We start from the raw sequence: 15,283 nt of genomic DNA, 5'->3' as shown, positions 1-15,283 counted from the left end.
TGTCCTTTGACTAACAGAGATTACTCGTATGCTAAAGGAAGGCACATGTAAACATTTGGTGAAATTGAATGGCAAAAAGTATTTCCTGCAACACATATTTACTTCAGCTGTCCATAAACTGCAAAAAATGCTGAATGTGCTTGCATAGTGAATTCAGTGGAAAACGAGAAACATTTGATTTCTTAAATATATTGAGATCCTTTTTGCTCAAAAAACCAGCAATATTTCTCTACAAACAGCATGGCACAGTTTCACAAAACAGGATAAAATTTACAGTAGGTTTGCTTTATCCCTTGCAGTTACCTATTTCTACGACAGAGGTTAGATTTTATTTATGCCCTATTTTCATGTTTACCTCCTAAATTGCACTGCATATATAACAAATACTGTTCAGCAAACAAAACTCAGTTTTGAAAGGAGAGTATTTATGCTTTGGCAAAAAGGCAGAATTATGTATCTCTGCCAAACATGCCCAGAGAGACAACTCCTACCAGGTAATACGGAAGCAATGACAATAGCTAAATATCTGCACCCAATTTTAACTAGAAATTTGGGGAGGCACACTCTAGCAACATCAGAAACACAACTACCAATTTTCTTCTTCTAAGAAGTAAAAGCAAGCAAGAAAAGAAAACATTTTCAATCATAATGACCAATTCAGATCTGAATCTATACAGAAATCCTCTTTCAATTCTTAAATTTACTCAGTTACCTGTGACTATAACAGCTATGTAGGGTGAATAAATCCAAATAGATCATTAATGGAAAAGGTGTTACAGTCCATCTGAACACCATAAGCAAAATGAACTGAAAAACTGCTTAAAATACCTGATTAAAATCAGGCAAAATAAAAGAATCTTACTCTTTGCTCTGTAAACTGGCAAGCTGGTTCTAATGAAAAGATAGAGTTTCTTCAGCTGCAATGTACTTCTGTTATTCATTGCTCATGTGCAATACCAGCCTGGAATACGCATGGCAAAGTGTCTTCCATTGTACTAGTGGCTTTGCAAAGAAATTGTAAAGTGTTCTTCCTCTGCCAAAGATGCTATAGCACAGTCGAAATAAATCCTAATCTATTTTATTCTCTGTACTTTATAATCATAGAATCAAAAAAGTTGGAAAAGACCTCCCAGATCATTGAGTCCAAATGGTAATCCAACCCCACCATGTTCACCACTAAACCATGTCCACAACTGCCACATCCACACACCTTTTGAACACTTCCAAGGGGAGCTCATTAACTGAAAAAAGGCTGATGTGCTTCATACAGAAACAATTGCCCTGAAATATTTTTGAAAGTATAGATGTTTTGTTTAGAAAAACTAGCTCCTCATCCAGAAACCAAATCCCTTTGGCACTTTTAAATGCTTTGCCAGATAGATTTCCCCCCCCCTTCCCAACAGCTTAAAAAGTGGATATACTTATTTTCTGGCCAAACACAGCTAACAATATTTTGATTGTGAGTCTCATAATGGATCATGTTTCCTATTCACACATACAAACACATAAAGAAACCTGCACTACAAACAAAATACATAAGCCATTACACAAGGGTAAGAAGGTAAGGAAAATAGTGATCTTGAGGGATAATATAGGAACTGTACACTGATACCAAAGCTACATCCAAAGAGTCATGGTAAAGTGACCAAGAAAAGGGATGGGCCATATCTAAGATGTTCAGCAATCAGGCTTGGACAGTAGGATGCATCCTCGGAGAGAAATCAATAAATACAACTGTAGTTTTCACATTTCCCATTCTCAAGGGAAGTTCTAGTGATTGGAAAGGAGCCATTCATTCTCCCCACACAATGTGCGGATCTGCAGTCTCGTTGCAGTTTCCCAGTCACTCGCCCAACAGTAACAGACAGAGCCCCAAACACAAGCTCTTTCAGCCTCTGAGACAAACAAAATGTGTTTGCAAAAGGTGGCAGCAAAGACAGCAAAGAGTCAGGATTTTCATTTGAGTAAAATAAGTCAGAAGGCCCAGGAAGAGTCTGCACCTCAGTTGAGGTTGGGGTAGAAGCTTGTACCTATCCACTGCAGAAAATCAAAACGGAACAAGAAGTGTCCAGCCAAATTCCATACTTACAGCTCATACCCAGCTCTTAATGGATTTATGAGGACCTAGAGACACAGTTAAAAGCAGAATTCAGACCTACAGCCACAGGTTTTCAATTATGTATGACAAAATAATGTGTCCCTAATGCTCCATTTATTAATGTTAGAATAAAAATACTCTCTTATTCCCTTACATAAATAGGTAAATGCCATGCTATTTTAAGTACCTGTAAGCCAGCAGAGAACTATGTTGCATCAGAATAGTTTTGTTTCAAACACTACTAAGACACTGGATATTGGGGAGCATCCAGAATTCATCTAATTTATATCCATGCTTCCTAGACCTTGGGGACTGGAAGTTGTACTACAGAAGCAGCTTTAACATTAGCTATATGTTAGCTCAACAAGCATAACCCCTTAAATTGGGATGGTACTTTTATAATTTAGAGCTATGAGCTGTACTTTTAATTTGTTACTATTTGTTAGTGTATGTCATAGTTGGAATTGTTATGGAATTTGCTGATAGCTAGCCATTCCCACTGAGTAGCTTCAGGGACCGTTTGAGAAGCACCAATATGTAGTAAAAATCATCCGGTAAGTCAGTATATGGAGTGTTTCAAGACTGCAGACTACAATAGTAGGGGTTAGGTTGTTGGTTTTTTTTCTTTTATTCCAATTTTTGGATGTAATTACTTAGGCAGGGTGGAATTTCAAATCTGTGGGATCTAAAATGCTTTTTCACTGCTTACAAGGGATTAAGTAGAGGAAAGAAAAAAACCCCACCTGCTTGGACCCCATTACATTTGTTTTAGATGTTGAGGCACAAACACAATATTTATATATATTAAAAGGGAATGGAGGCAGAGAAAGGTCCACACTCATATAATTTAATTGTTACACTGTGACTTTTTGATTAGGAGCCTCCTTTCAGATGCAGTTTCTGGCACCCACAGCACAGCCTCTGGACTATGCACATGTGTTATGTCATCCTGGTTGCCTCCTCCTCATGTTTTCCCTCATGGAGCAGGGTAGCCCCAGTGCTAGGCCTGATGCAAAACGCTTGGATGATCAAGCTGCATAATGGAATCATAGAATTCTTTGGGTTGGAAAGGACCTTCAAAGTCAAGTATTTCCAGTCCCTCTGCCATGGGCACAGACACCTGGACCAGGATGTTCAGAGCCCCATCCAACCTGACCTTGAACACTTCCAGGGATGAGGCATCCAAGGCTTCTCTGGGCAACCTGTGCCACTGCCTCACCACCCTTCTAAGTGGGGAATATCTTCCTAACATCTAATCTAAACCTACCCTTCAGTTTATGTGTCTGACCACTACATGCCCTTGGGAAAAGTCCCTCTCCAGCTCTCTTGTAGGCCCCTTTAGGTACTGGAACTTGCTATAAAGTCTCCTGAAAGATTTCTCTTCTCCAGAGAAGATGCTGTCAGGATGCTCCATTAAAAGCTACTCTAGAAATCCAGCTAACTAGAATCAAGAATTTTCTTACAAATAGTAATTTACAGATAAGGACGCTGTTTGTCAGTCTACTTTTATCCACGGTTTCACCACTAGAAAATAGAAGCAGAGTTCAAAGGCAAGGCCCTCACCTCTGACACAGACAGAATTACCCATCTCAACCTAATTTTAAAATATGCAATTCCCATGTTCCAAGTCTGAAAAAAAGGGAGTATTGACAAGTCCTTTGAGCAAAAGAACATGATTGGCAGTGGTATGGTCAGATCAACCCAAATCACACTGCTGCAAGACAAACACACTGCTGTTGTCTTCCTCACTGTGAGAAGATGCTCGAGCTGGACTATCTCAACTATATGAATACAAAGATTGAAATTACAGATGTTTGTTGTATTTGGTCCCAACCACTTACACTTTAGCAGTAATATTCATTCAGCTGATATTTTAAGGATTGTCCCATTTAGGTTTTCTATTACGTTTTTAGCTAGAAATGCCTGTTAAAAATTATTCATTTAGCCCAATTCTGCTCCAGGTTAATGAACCGTGACAGGTACATAAGGGTCAGAATAACATGCTCTAGAGTGTTGCTATTTGCTAAATATAAAAAGTCAAGCACCCTGTGCTAAGACTATGACAGCTGGTTTTAACTCACTCAAGGGAGGGCTTGGGTGGCTCCACACAGATGGGAGTGGGATGGGTGCTGGCTTTTGAATGAAATTATTATTATTTTACCTTTGTTTCTATCTTAACTTCACCTTGTGTTTCCCCCTGTTCCTCTTCAGACACTTTTATTTAAGCTGCCCCTGGCCCATGCCTGTGAAACTCCATTCACTCCAAGGTTATTGACTCTCATCCTGTGTAACAACAGCTCATTCCACTGCGATCCACTCCTGCATGAGCCTTGCTGGCAGCTCCTCTCCCTGTTCTTTTAAGGACATGAGATAAAAGCAGTATTCTACTGAGGCTTTCATAACCAAACCAAGCTCAGAGCAGCCAAGGTCAGGCATTTCTCTTGTCTGTAAACTTGAGCCAAGGTGATCTTGCTTCTCTGTCCTCTTCCCATCCAAATAATCATAACTCCAGGCTGTAAGCTCCCTTTCCAGCAGCATAAAGAAACCATCTCTCTCTCAGTGGTGCAGTGCCTCTGCTGTCCCTACTCTGCATTCAAAGAGATGCTCTAACTTTAACAGAACATTATTTTGTACAGAATGCAGTTACTACGTGCTGTAAAAGAATTACTTCTTCCCTGCTGCCAAAGTGCTCTTATTTTGAACTAACAAGAAATATTCATAGCAATACCATTAAGCAGAGAATGATTTCCACATCTACCAAATAAATAAAATTTAATCAAGTACTGCAGAGATAAAAAGAAGAGGAATATTGTAACACAGTCCCAGATGTGCTGCATGAAATGGAAGAGGCCAGCATCATTGCTGCTAGCAGGAAAAAACAGCATTAACTTTGCTTGAACACATTTTTAGCTGCCATTAATACACTGTTGGCAAACATGGATAGAATATGTTGGTATTAAAGGCTGCAGCATTTCCTTCCAGATGCCTCAGGAAATCTCAGTAGCGCTTTCTGGTGGTGTTGCACACCTGGAAGTCAGACTGCAGCCAGCAGGGGTTGGGGTATTCACTGACACGCCAGGGCAGGGCGGGCACTCCTTTGAGAAAACCGCTTTCCAACTCTTTCCGCCGGCTCCTGCTTTAACGTCATTGTCATTCTGCCCTCTACTGGGTGAAAGAGCTTAAATATAGACAATTAAATAAACATCTATTTTGCACAAAATACTGTTTGGGGGCTCTCCCCAATCCCCGTTTTATCTTGTTTGAGAAACTATATTTCATTTCAATGCTTTCAAACTAACCACCACCACCACCAACATAGTGTCTTCCATACAATCAGTTTTTCTTGTTTTCTTTTTTTTCCCTCTGATCTAATACTGCACTATTTTCTTATTGTTTTGTCAGTTGTTCTACTAGGAGACCTTCTACATGTTTTTGAGAACCTTTTTTTAATGCATAAACCCAAGGCTTTTTAATGTGTACTCAATGAACTGTTCTCTTATAATGACAAAAATCTATTTTTTAAACACACTGGTTTCCTTGAGCCACAGCAGTAGATAATAAAAAATACAGCATATACACTAAATATTCATTGTCCTTCTTTCCTTACAAACAGACAAGAGGAAAAAGTGGGAAATATTTAGCCATTCAACTCCAGTAGTGAGGCAAAGCTAACTGAGCTGTTAACCAGGTCAAGAGACTGAAAGCACTGTCTGGAAACTCAGAGTCCTTTTTCTCTTTCTGAGTTTGCAGCCACTTGACATGTGTGTGGGTTTGCTCTACTCTTACCATGCAAGGTTCACACTCTACCTATGAGGCCTTTAGAGCCATTTAATTACCTGTGAAAGGCATCCTTTTTTTCATGCTAATCTCTTGGGGATGTACCAGGCCCATCAATTTCAAGACATTATTCTTTACAGTTGCACATATTCCATATATTCCATATTTTCCATATGCATTAGTGGAAAAAACAAGGACAAATAGCGCAGAAGCCCTTCATGGAAAAAGATTTCCAGGCTTGCTAGGACATCCAGACTCCTAAAGATAGCTCAACAAAACAAACCTGTGTAAGAATTACAGAGTCTGCATCAAATATTGCAGCTGTTCTATAGCAGGCACCTGTGACCAGGTTGGACACTGACTTTATGAAATAAAGTCTGTGGTGATGCACACGTGTAGCTGTGAGTGAGCAGTCGGATTGCCAGCTAGAGAGACAAGTAGCCCTTAATGACTGCAGGAGAGCAGGAGTTTTTGCATTTCACCACTAGGAAGCAACACAGCACTTCATAAATCAGATGGGGACTTTGGCTGAAGAGAACATTGCTTATGAATCACCAGTGTCAGTGTCTGCTGTGCAAGCTCTTTTACAACATCTAAGCTAGGATGTTTTAATTTCCATTATGTGTCTAACAAAGCAGTTGTGAATTATCACGCGACCCTTCTTCTTTCACAATGACCTTGAAAATCAAAGTACATTGTCTTCTGTGTATTTTCTTGGGGGGGTTGGGGGGGATATATTGGATATATTGCTGTTCTTATTTTCTCTTTCCCTCTCTCTTTTTTATCTTGAATTTTAAGGGAGAAAATGATCAACACCCTCATTGCAAAAAAAAAAAAAAAAAAAGTATTTCTAAGATGATGAAGACAGTTCGCTTTCAAAATTCTGGCAGAGGGAGCTGATGCTCTTAGATTTAACAGTTGTACATGCCAGCAGAGAGTCTCTGCCCAAATGTGGAAAAACAGACACTGGCATAGTCTGGCACACTGACCTGAATATAAATTCTCATCCCATATAAAGAGATTGAATGGGAAGCAAGGATAGGGAACACTTAGTCAGCAGCTCCTGCAGTTGCCCCTGCTGTCTTTGCCAGACCGTCTTCACTACAAGGGTCTGTCATAGAACAGGGGCATAAGAAGGACAGGGACAGGTGGGATTTGTGAGTTACAATTTGCTCAATGAAAATTAGAAACCTTTAGCCAGAAATGCGCCTTTGCTCCTCACACCTGAATGACCTGAACACTGCCTTCTCCCTGTGTTTCCCATGAGTATCGTGCCTTCCTGCTTCTCCTCTGGCACTGAATGACCCAGAAAGCTCTCTCTCATCGGAAAATCCTGCTCCTGGCAATCATGTACATAGTCAGTGCCTGTGTAAGAAGACAGATGCCATGCTCCCTGCCCACACCACTGTCAGGACATCTGTTTTATCACAGCAGTAAAAGTCTGTAAGTTCAGTGAGCCTTCAGGCCAACTTTGTAGGCTGTGTGCGGTTTGGTCTTGCAAGCAGACTCTACCCAAGAGCACCCAAGGACAAGCATTATCTCCAGTATGGCTGGAAAGGGTGCCTGCAGGGAGTTTTTGAGTGGAACATGAAAGAAACAAAGTGCTGATAGATATTTTTGTAGCTTCTACGGTCTATCATGGTCTCTGTGTTATAGAGGCTGATACATTTATAACACAGCATCAGACCTTTAGGCACAGCATTATAAAACCTTGCTTACACAGCTAAACTGAGAGTAGAAAATCACCTCATTCCAGTTCAGACTAGGTGAGAACAGAAAAAGATAAATATTGCTGCAATAATTGAGGTTATGTTTTGGACTTCTTGTTTTGGTCTTTGTTGTTTTGGGGTTTTGTTATTGTTGTTTTTTATTTTTAAAGATTAAGGGGCTATAAACCCCTTAGGTAATGAAAAATAGAGGATTTTTTATGCATCCTTGACTCTTCCACAGCACTTTGAGACCTGGTGGACAGTGTGTCTCTCTCAGATGACTAAGCTATCCATTCTTTTAAGCTAAGCAACAGAAGTCGATATTCTGTTACTAATGTTTCATTTTCAAGTCCCTAGGAGGACTTCTATTGTCTTCCAGAAGCATCCCTTTCATAAATGTTCTTAAATTTATGCACCTGATATTTACAATTTCTTTTTATCCTTCTAAATGTATTCTCATGTATTCTTTACACTATTGGATTTAGTAGCTAATAGATTTGATTTATAAAAAGCCAGGATTCAGAGAAGATTGTGAGGTAGATGATATGGGAACAGTAAATGCTAGAAGTGTCTTGTGTTGAACACTAACATTTCTGACAGCTAAATGCTTTTATAGCATGAATGCACCAGTAAAAACGTAGAAATAAAATCTAGCCAACATAGTCCTTCTTTTTCCGTCTTCCTATTTCCCAAGAATTTCATTTCCCAAGAGCTGTGTTACAGTACTTTTATATCTTAGTATAAATCACATATGCTTTTATTATGCTCCTAGTTTTTTGCTTTTCCCCAGTGAACACACTGAATTTTTAAAAAAAGTTGATTGATTTTAAACAAGGTGTCATAAAAATGTCATCTCTAGTCAAAAAGCTCTAGGCTGAAATCCTGGCTAAAGTCCTAAGTGAAAGACCTTCTGGTTTTACAATGATTACTTGATATAAATTCCTAGAATTTTGTGTTATGATTGGATTCTGTTGCTAGGAAAGGGTAAGCACTCACTAAAGCTTTTCCAGCATTTAAGGCCTCTTATGCAAATATGTTGTTTTTTCAAACAGTCCCTCTCTAAGTGGAGGCACAAGGATGTTTCCCACCCTTCCTCTGTTCCTGATTCATGAGGTTTGTAAGGATTTAATGGCCATCAGGCATTTGTGTCTTTGTCAAATTTGGTGCATAGAAGTTCAGGCTCAAAGCACACTCAGAAATCATTGCACAGACACGTGGTGCAATAATATGTGCATTATTTCCTAGTGAAACCAAGTTAAACTCAAAGCATCACTGTAATACCTGCCTACAGATATCCTTTTAAACGCAAATATAATGGGTTCTTTCTTTCAGCTCAGTGGAGTAACTACTTTGCTCCTTACAAACCACAGATTTCCCACTAGGGACCTCACACATGGTCCCATGCAACAGTAAACTAAGCAAGTCTGGTTTCAGCTACCTGACTTCATAAAAAAATATTTTGTCAAGTATCTTTTAGAGGAATTGCTATCTTTATTAAGAAGAACATAGAAGTTTCCTTTAGAAGACAAATGAAGTAAAAAATGAGATGCTGGATATAGGTATTTTACCCCCTTCATATGCATGAAGAATGCAGTGCAGTGACTTTACTTTCACACGGCTTCAAATGTGCACAGTCTCATACATTACACTATCCATGTTTTTGGGACTTTTTCACAACCAGAAACTCTGGAAGTTCAGATAAAATCCTCAGATAAAGACCTACTACTCACTGCTGTATTTTCAAATACTTCAAAAAGTGTCAATCAGTTCTACAAACAAGATTCATAATTTTTTTTTATTTTCACTGACATACTACCATGGAACACCAATAAACTGCTAACTTTTTTCCAAAAAAGCATCATGAAGAAAGTGACCATGCTATGAAATGTGTTATTCTATGTAGATGATGACCAGGAGTCTTTCCTTATGGTGTAGCTGGATTTTCAGGCATGTGTTCCCCCTTTTCACTCCATCCTTGTCTGCCTATCATCACAAGACCCAAAATGCTGTCTCAACCAGTGGCTTGAGAAACTTGAGAGAGATGAAACAACCTTTCACCCTGATTCAAAGCTGCATTTCTCTTGTGTATTTCCATGGAAATATGGCAGGAACCATGTGGCAACATTGGAACAGCCCCATTGATAAGACCTTTTAGCAATGCAGTTCACTGTTTTAATCAGGATCAAGCATGTAAATAAGACCTTTTATGTACACATGTGTGCATCAAATCTTGAGTTATCTAGCTATGACATCATTGATCACTGCCTGATGACTAAATCAGAGACCAGATTGCCAGACCACAATTAACCATAAGAACACTGACTCAAAGGGAAGTAGAAGATAATACATTTTCCAGCTTGGTAACAATAATTTTAACAGGTCTACTATCATGCAGAATTGTTGAACTAATTTTGATGTTACTAATTACTGAACTAATTCCGTGTGCAGCTTATTGCCTTCATGAGCAGTTCTCCACTGCTTGTATACAATGTGAATTAATCAATATCTTCTGTCTAGAATAACTGAAACTTCTGTTATATTTTATTCAGGATTTAAAGCTGTATGAACAAAGCGGGAAAATGAATATTTTTTTTTAATTACACAGAGAATATATTATGTTTTACATATGCATGGCCAAAAATAATTTCATTTCCTCCAGAGTGTTTAGAGAATAGATGAAGTCTTAGTCTTGGTAAATACTATATTTTTAGTTCACTCAAATGTTATTTGAGACGAGAACTGAAAATAGAGAAAGAGATAAAAGTAGCATACATCAGTAATTAGTTCTTGATACTTGATATACAGTTGAAAGTCTTTCCCAGAGAAGTCTCAAGTGCATGCTGTTCCTAACTTGGAAAATATAGCTGATTTACATCTGATCCAATATTTATAAATCCATTTAAAATGTGTTGGCATATTGGCCTTCTGCTTTTAAAAAGTTGGTTGGCACAAAATGTTATTCTTTTGGCTTAAATTTCAAAGGTTACTTTCTCAAGGCCATTAGTGTTGTGATAAGAATAAGAAAGAGTGATGTTCTCAGAATTATTGTGTTTTTCTTAATGCTCGTTTGAACCGAAGATTCAGAAAGTCAAAAAAAGAAACTCACATAATAAACAACAAAGCACAATGCTATTGGCATTTTTTGCCTTTGATTATATGCTTTGCTCTCTACTTTCACTGTCTGAGCCCTCATTTGTATTTTAAGACTCTGGTTTCACCAATTTCACTCATGATAAGCACAGCTGTGTGTTAGTAATAGGACAACTATGTTGCGTAAAATTTTAATTAGGTCTGAATTAAAGCATGCCTTTTGATGGGTCAGACTCCAACAGAAGTCTCCAGGTACTGGAAATTACAGCATCATGCAGCCTAAAGGCTGTGTTTTCCATGTTCTGAGCAGTAAGGTCTCCAGACCTTTCGGTTGTCTGCTCTCACCTCCTTTTTCTTCCACCATCAGCCGGAATCACATTCCTCCTCCAGCATTCCCTATATAGTCAAATACCACCTCATCTGTGTTCTTTGTTTAGCAGCTTCTTGGCAAAACCACTGGACAAAGACATGCCATCCCAACGTGCTGAGCTGCAGTTTCAGGAGGCATTTTTCCAACTGCAAGCTTTATGACAAATCTTAGAGGCAGTGCTGTCGCCCTTTTCCCTGAGAGCGTACCACAGCTTAATCTTGTTCTCTGGCACATGCAGCACATACTGCCAGACCTGTGAGCAGCAATGAGCTTGTAGGAGCCAACAGGCACCAAAGTCTTCACTCTCTTCTGAGTCTGTCAACATTCTTGTCAACAAAAAAGTCACAGTAACCCTCCAAACCTCCCCTCCCTGTGTCCCATTCCCTACTTACATTTGCAGACCTATCAAGAAAATTTAAGATGAACAGGATCTAACTATCCTCCCCCTTATCAGTCTTTGAAAAGAATATTAATCTTATATGGTTTATTCTTTTTGTTTTTTGCCAACTAGTCTAGTCATTGAATAGTAACACCAACATATCCTTTTTTAGGTATGTGGCAATTAACATGACTGCTCTGGAATCATAGAGATAACCTGTCCACAGGTCACAAATGCTGCCAACAAAAACCTCAATATATTCAGGTTCATTCCCTGGAAGCTGAACATTAGGGCTTCAGTTTACATTCAGGGAGCTTTGACCTTCTCTGTACATGCTACTCTGTGCACAAAATTCAGCAGGAATAAAAAGTATTCAAAGACCAGCAGAATCATGCTGTAGTAGGTTACACCGGAAACAGTTATGAAAATTGAGGAAAAGACATTGCTGTTAAATAGCTTTTTTGATTCTCAGGAGCTCTGTACATACAGCCAAAAAAAGAAGTGTAAGTAATTTTCACATGGGATGAATCATGGTAGTTCTGCTGCTTTTAGTACAGCAATTATAATTTTTACATAATACAGCAGCCACTCTCAATACCCAGATTGAGACTGCAAGTGTGGAAACACATGGTTGATGGCAAACCCAAACTTGTAGGCATCAGTTATGTCATCACTTTCGTATTTAATCATCACTCTCTTGTTAAAATGCTAAGTATGTTCCATAGAAACACAAATTACAATTTGGCATGATCACAGCAGCTGAATGCAGGGGGTATAAACAGAACATTGAAATTTGCAATGTAGAGATTGAAAGATCAATCCTCAAGAAATTTTCCATGTGGATTAGCTTCCTTGTGAGCCAGGTCAGTTCCCAGTGGTCTGTCTGGCAGCTGCATTGCTTGCTTTGGAGCAACACCAGGGAACTAGCTGATACAGCCTGTGAGGTCATATGTAGGGGCTTTTCTGTTATTTTGAAGTAAGGAAAAGAATCACAAAATTATTTTGGCTTATAGAATGCAAATACAGGACTTCAGACTCAATGGGGCAAGAGGTTTATCTTGGATCTAACAGGATGTCTCTTTCTGCAGCTGAAATTTTGTGGTTCCGTTACATGACAACATAGCCAAAGTCACACAGATATTAATGTATTTGGCTACACTCTCATATCTGGAATCTGAACATCTGCAGTGGCCTGAAGTAACCTAGTGAATTCTGGTAGGCCAGAAAATAAAGACAGGTTTTAAAAACCCCTTAGTAGATATCTAGAACTGTGTCCCAGCAGAGGTTCTGTGCCAGACTGAAAGGGAACAAACAGAAAGATACACATTCTGATCAGCAGGAAAAACAGTGTTCAAAAGAAATACCAGAAATACTGCCAGTATCTTTATTACATGCATCTTACTTGGCAATTTTTGCTGCTTAATAGTAACTGCTATTAATTACAAAAAGTAATATCTACTTAGAAACACAGTTAATGGCAGATCTGCTAGTAACAAACAATCTACTTATGAAGTTGTGCTGTATTTGAATGACAACATGATACGTGTAGATATAAAAGAATGGATGTTTTCACCATTGCCCTTCCTTTTATGACTTGTCCTTTTCTTCATAAACACTTTTGGAGAAAGTGGTACCCTCATCCACTGGTTTGATCACAGTGTCAAAGACTTCAGGATGTAGCAAAGAACTCCTTGTAATCAAAGGAGGAATGATCTGTAAAGAACCTGACAGAGCTTCTTTATATATATTCATATTTTTACACGCACTCACACATATGTTTTCCAGAGGAAATGTGGCTGGAGAAAAGAGAGCTTGGATCCTTTGAAGTCTCTTATGTTTGTAGCTATTAGAGGCAACTTTCTTTAAAAAGTGCCAATGATCTGACACACAGATCTGACTTATTATTATAGTCTTACTAATTTATATAAAAACATGAAGCGAGGATGGAAAGAGGATGGAGCCAAACTCTTTTCAGTGGTGCTCATGGATTGGAAAAGAGGTGATGGGCACAAACTGAAACACAGAAAACCCTCTGACATGAGGGAACCCCTTCTCACCCTGAGGATGACTAAGCACTGACACAGGTCATGCAGGGAATTTGTGGAATCTTCTTTCTTGAAGATATTACAAAATGTTCTGGACATGATGCTGGGCAACAGGTGAGCAGGGAGACTAGACCACATGACTTCCAGAGGTCCCCTTCAACCTATAAATGGACTACATTTATTTTCCCCAATTTTTTTTGTCCTTTACTTCCAATGTTTTTCATAGTGAAAAGACCCACTGATTGACTTCCCACTTCGAAGCGTCACTTCATTAACATAATTATTATGTTATTTAACATAATGTGCCACTAAGGAGAAATTGTCTAAAAACCAAAGACTGAATAATCTTGCTGTGCAAACAGCCAGACTGCCCAGGCAGTTAACCATGATAGCAGGTGATGCACCAAAAGCCTACAAGCCTGAACTCTCCTGTTGATCAAAGCTGCTGAGGTACATGTGTGTACAGACATGTTTCTACATAAAAATACACTTTTATAAAAAATTAACTTATCAAGTTGTCACTATATAATGATAAAAAATTTCTTTGTGCGGCTACAAGAAACAAAACATGGAAGAGTGACAAATTAATTCAAATTATGCAACCACTCTGGAATTCCCATAAACATTAAAACAGTATGTGGTAGCAGATTTTTTTTTTTTAACAAGAGCTGCTGAGTCTAGTTTTGAAGCAGTTGGTGAAGTGTTTGGTAACAGCAGGGCCTTATGCTGCTTGATCCAGTTTTGCCTATGTGGCAGCTACAGATATTCCATACTGAAAATCAGATATCTATTGCTCATTCATTTCCACTGAGACAAGTCTGAAATGGTCCTTGTATTTGTACTTAGTCCAGTAGTGGAAGAGAATAAAAACAAAAGCCTAATTCTGTGGCATACTTCCTGTACTTAAATGCAACAAACATGAAGATGTGGAGCTCTTCAAGTAGGAATGGTTGTGGTTTTCTCTCCTGAAAAAAAACCCAAGCCAACCACAAATAGTGGGCACAAGGCAGAGAGATAACATGCTGAAAAGTGAAAAACAAAGCACATACCCCCCACAGAAAAAAAAACTGGGAAAAACCATGCTTCCTTTGAAAATTTATTTTACTGTTGGGTAATTAACAGCTAACAGGACTGAAGCATTTTCTTACTGCAATCACCAATAAAATTACCTGACTGTGCCATTTTTGAGTAAAAAGGAGACTTTGTTGAGGCCAAAGAAAATCCTTCAAGAGGGATTAGAAATACTTTGTGGACTGTGATTATTTTCATGCACCCATTTTGCATTTGCTTTACAACTTTTTTAATTAGCCTTTTTTAATTGATGAAATCAGTGCAACACAATTCTTATTACACAGAAATAATTATTTTAATGGATGCATTGATATAAATTATCTCATTGTAAAATAATACGTGAAGCCATGCCAAACATCTTTGGATTATAATTCTGGCATGGTTTAACCATACAATAAATTTAGATTCCAAGGTTTCTGCAATTGTATAAAAATATCCTCGTCTCCTAATGTTAAGGCAGAAATTTCCAGTTTAGCTTTGTAGAGTCTGCCTTTACAGTTTGCCCGGAATTGTTTGTCTCCTTGCTGGTACCATAAAGCCAATATGATGGGATTGAGTCTTGAGCTCAGTTAATGAGCTTAATGTTCAAATGTGTTTCAAATTAATGTTTAAATTTGGATATTCCTGGGTTGCCCAAGTCTGCAACCTACTTCTAGGTGAAATTATAACTCCTTCAGCTCTTTCAGAGGATTGGGTCTTCACTGCTGAAGTTATTCTACTTGGCTAACAGATTTTCAGTCTTTT

General features: G+C 38.5%; 1 protein-coding gene across 1 annotated transcript in view; it reads right to left on the bottom strand.

Moving 5' to 3' along the window:
- COL15A1 (collagen type XV alpha 1 chain) overlaps positions 1-15,283 on the bottom strand; it is a 120,357-nt gene that overhangs the window by 81,177 nt on the left and 23,897 nt on the right. The window lies entirely within an intron of this gene.

This window comes from Camarhynchus parvulus, chromosome 2 (genome assembly GCF_901933205.1).
Source record: "Camarhynchus parvulus chromosome 2, STF_HiC, whole genome shotgun sequence".
Classification (NCBI taxonomy): Eukaryota; Metazoa; Chordata; class Aves; order Passeriformes; family Thraupidae; genus Camarhynchus; species Camarhynchus parvulus.
Note: the sequence above shows the minus strand (reverse complement) of the source record. Positions and strands in the feature narration are given on the sequence as shown.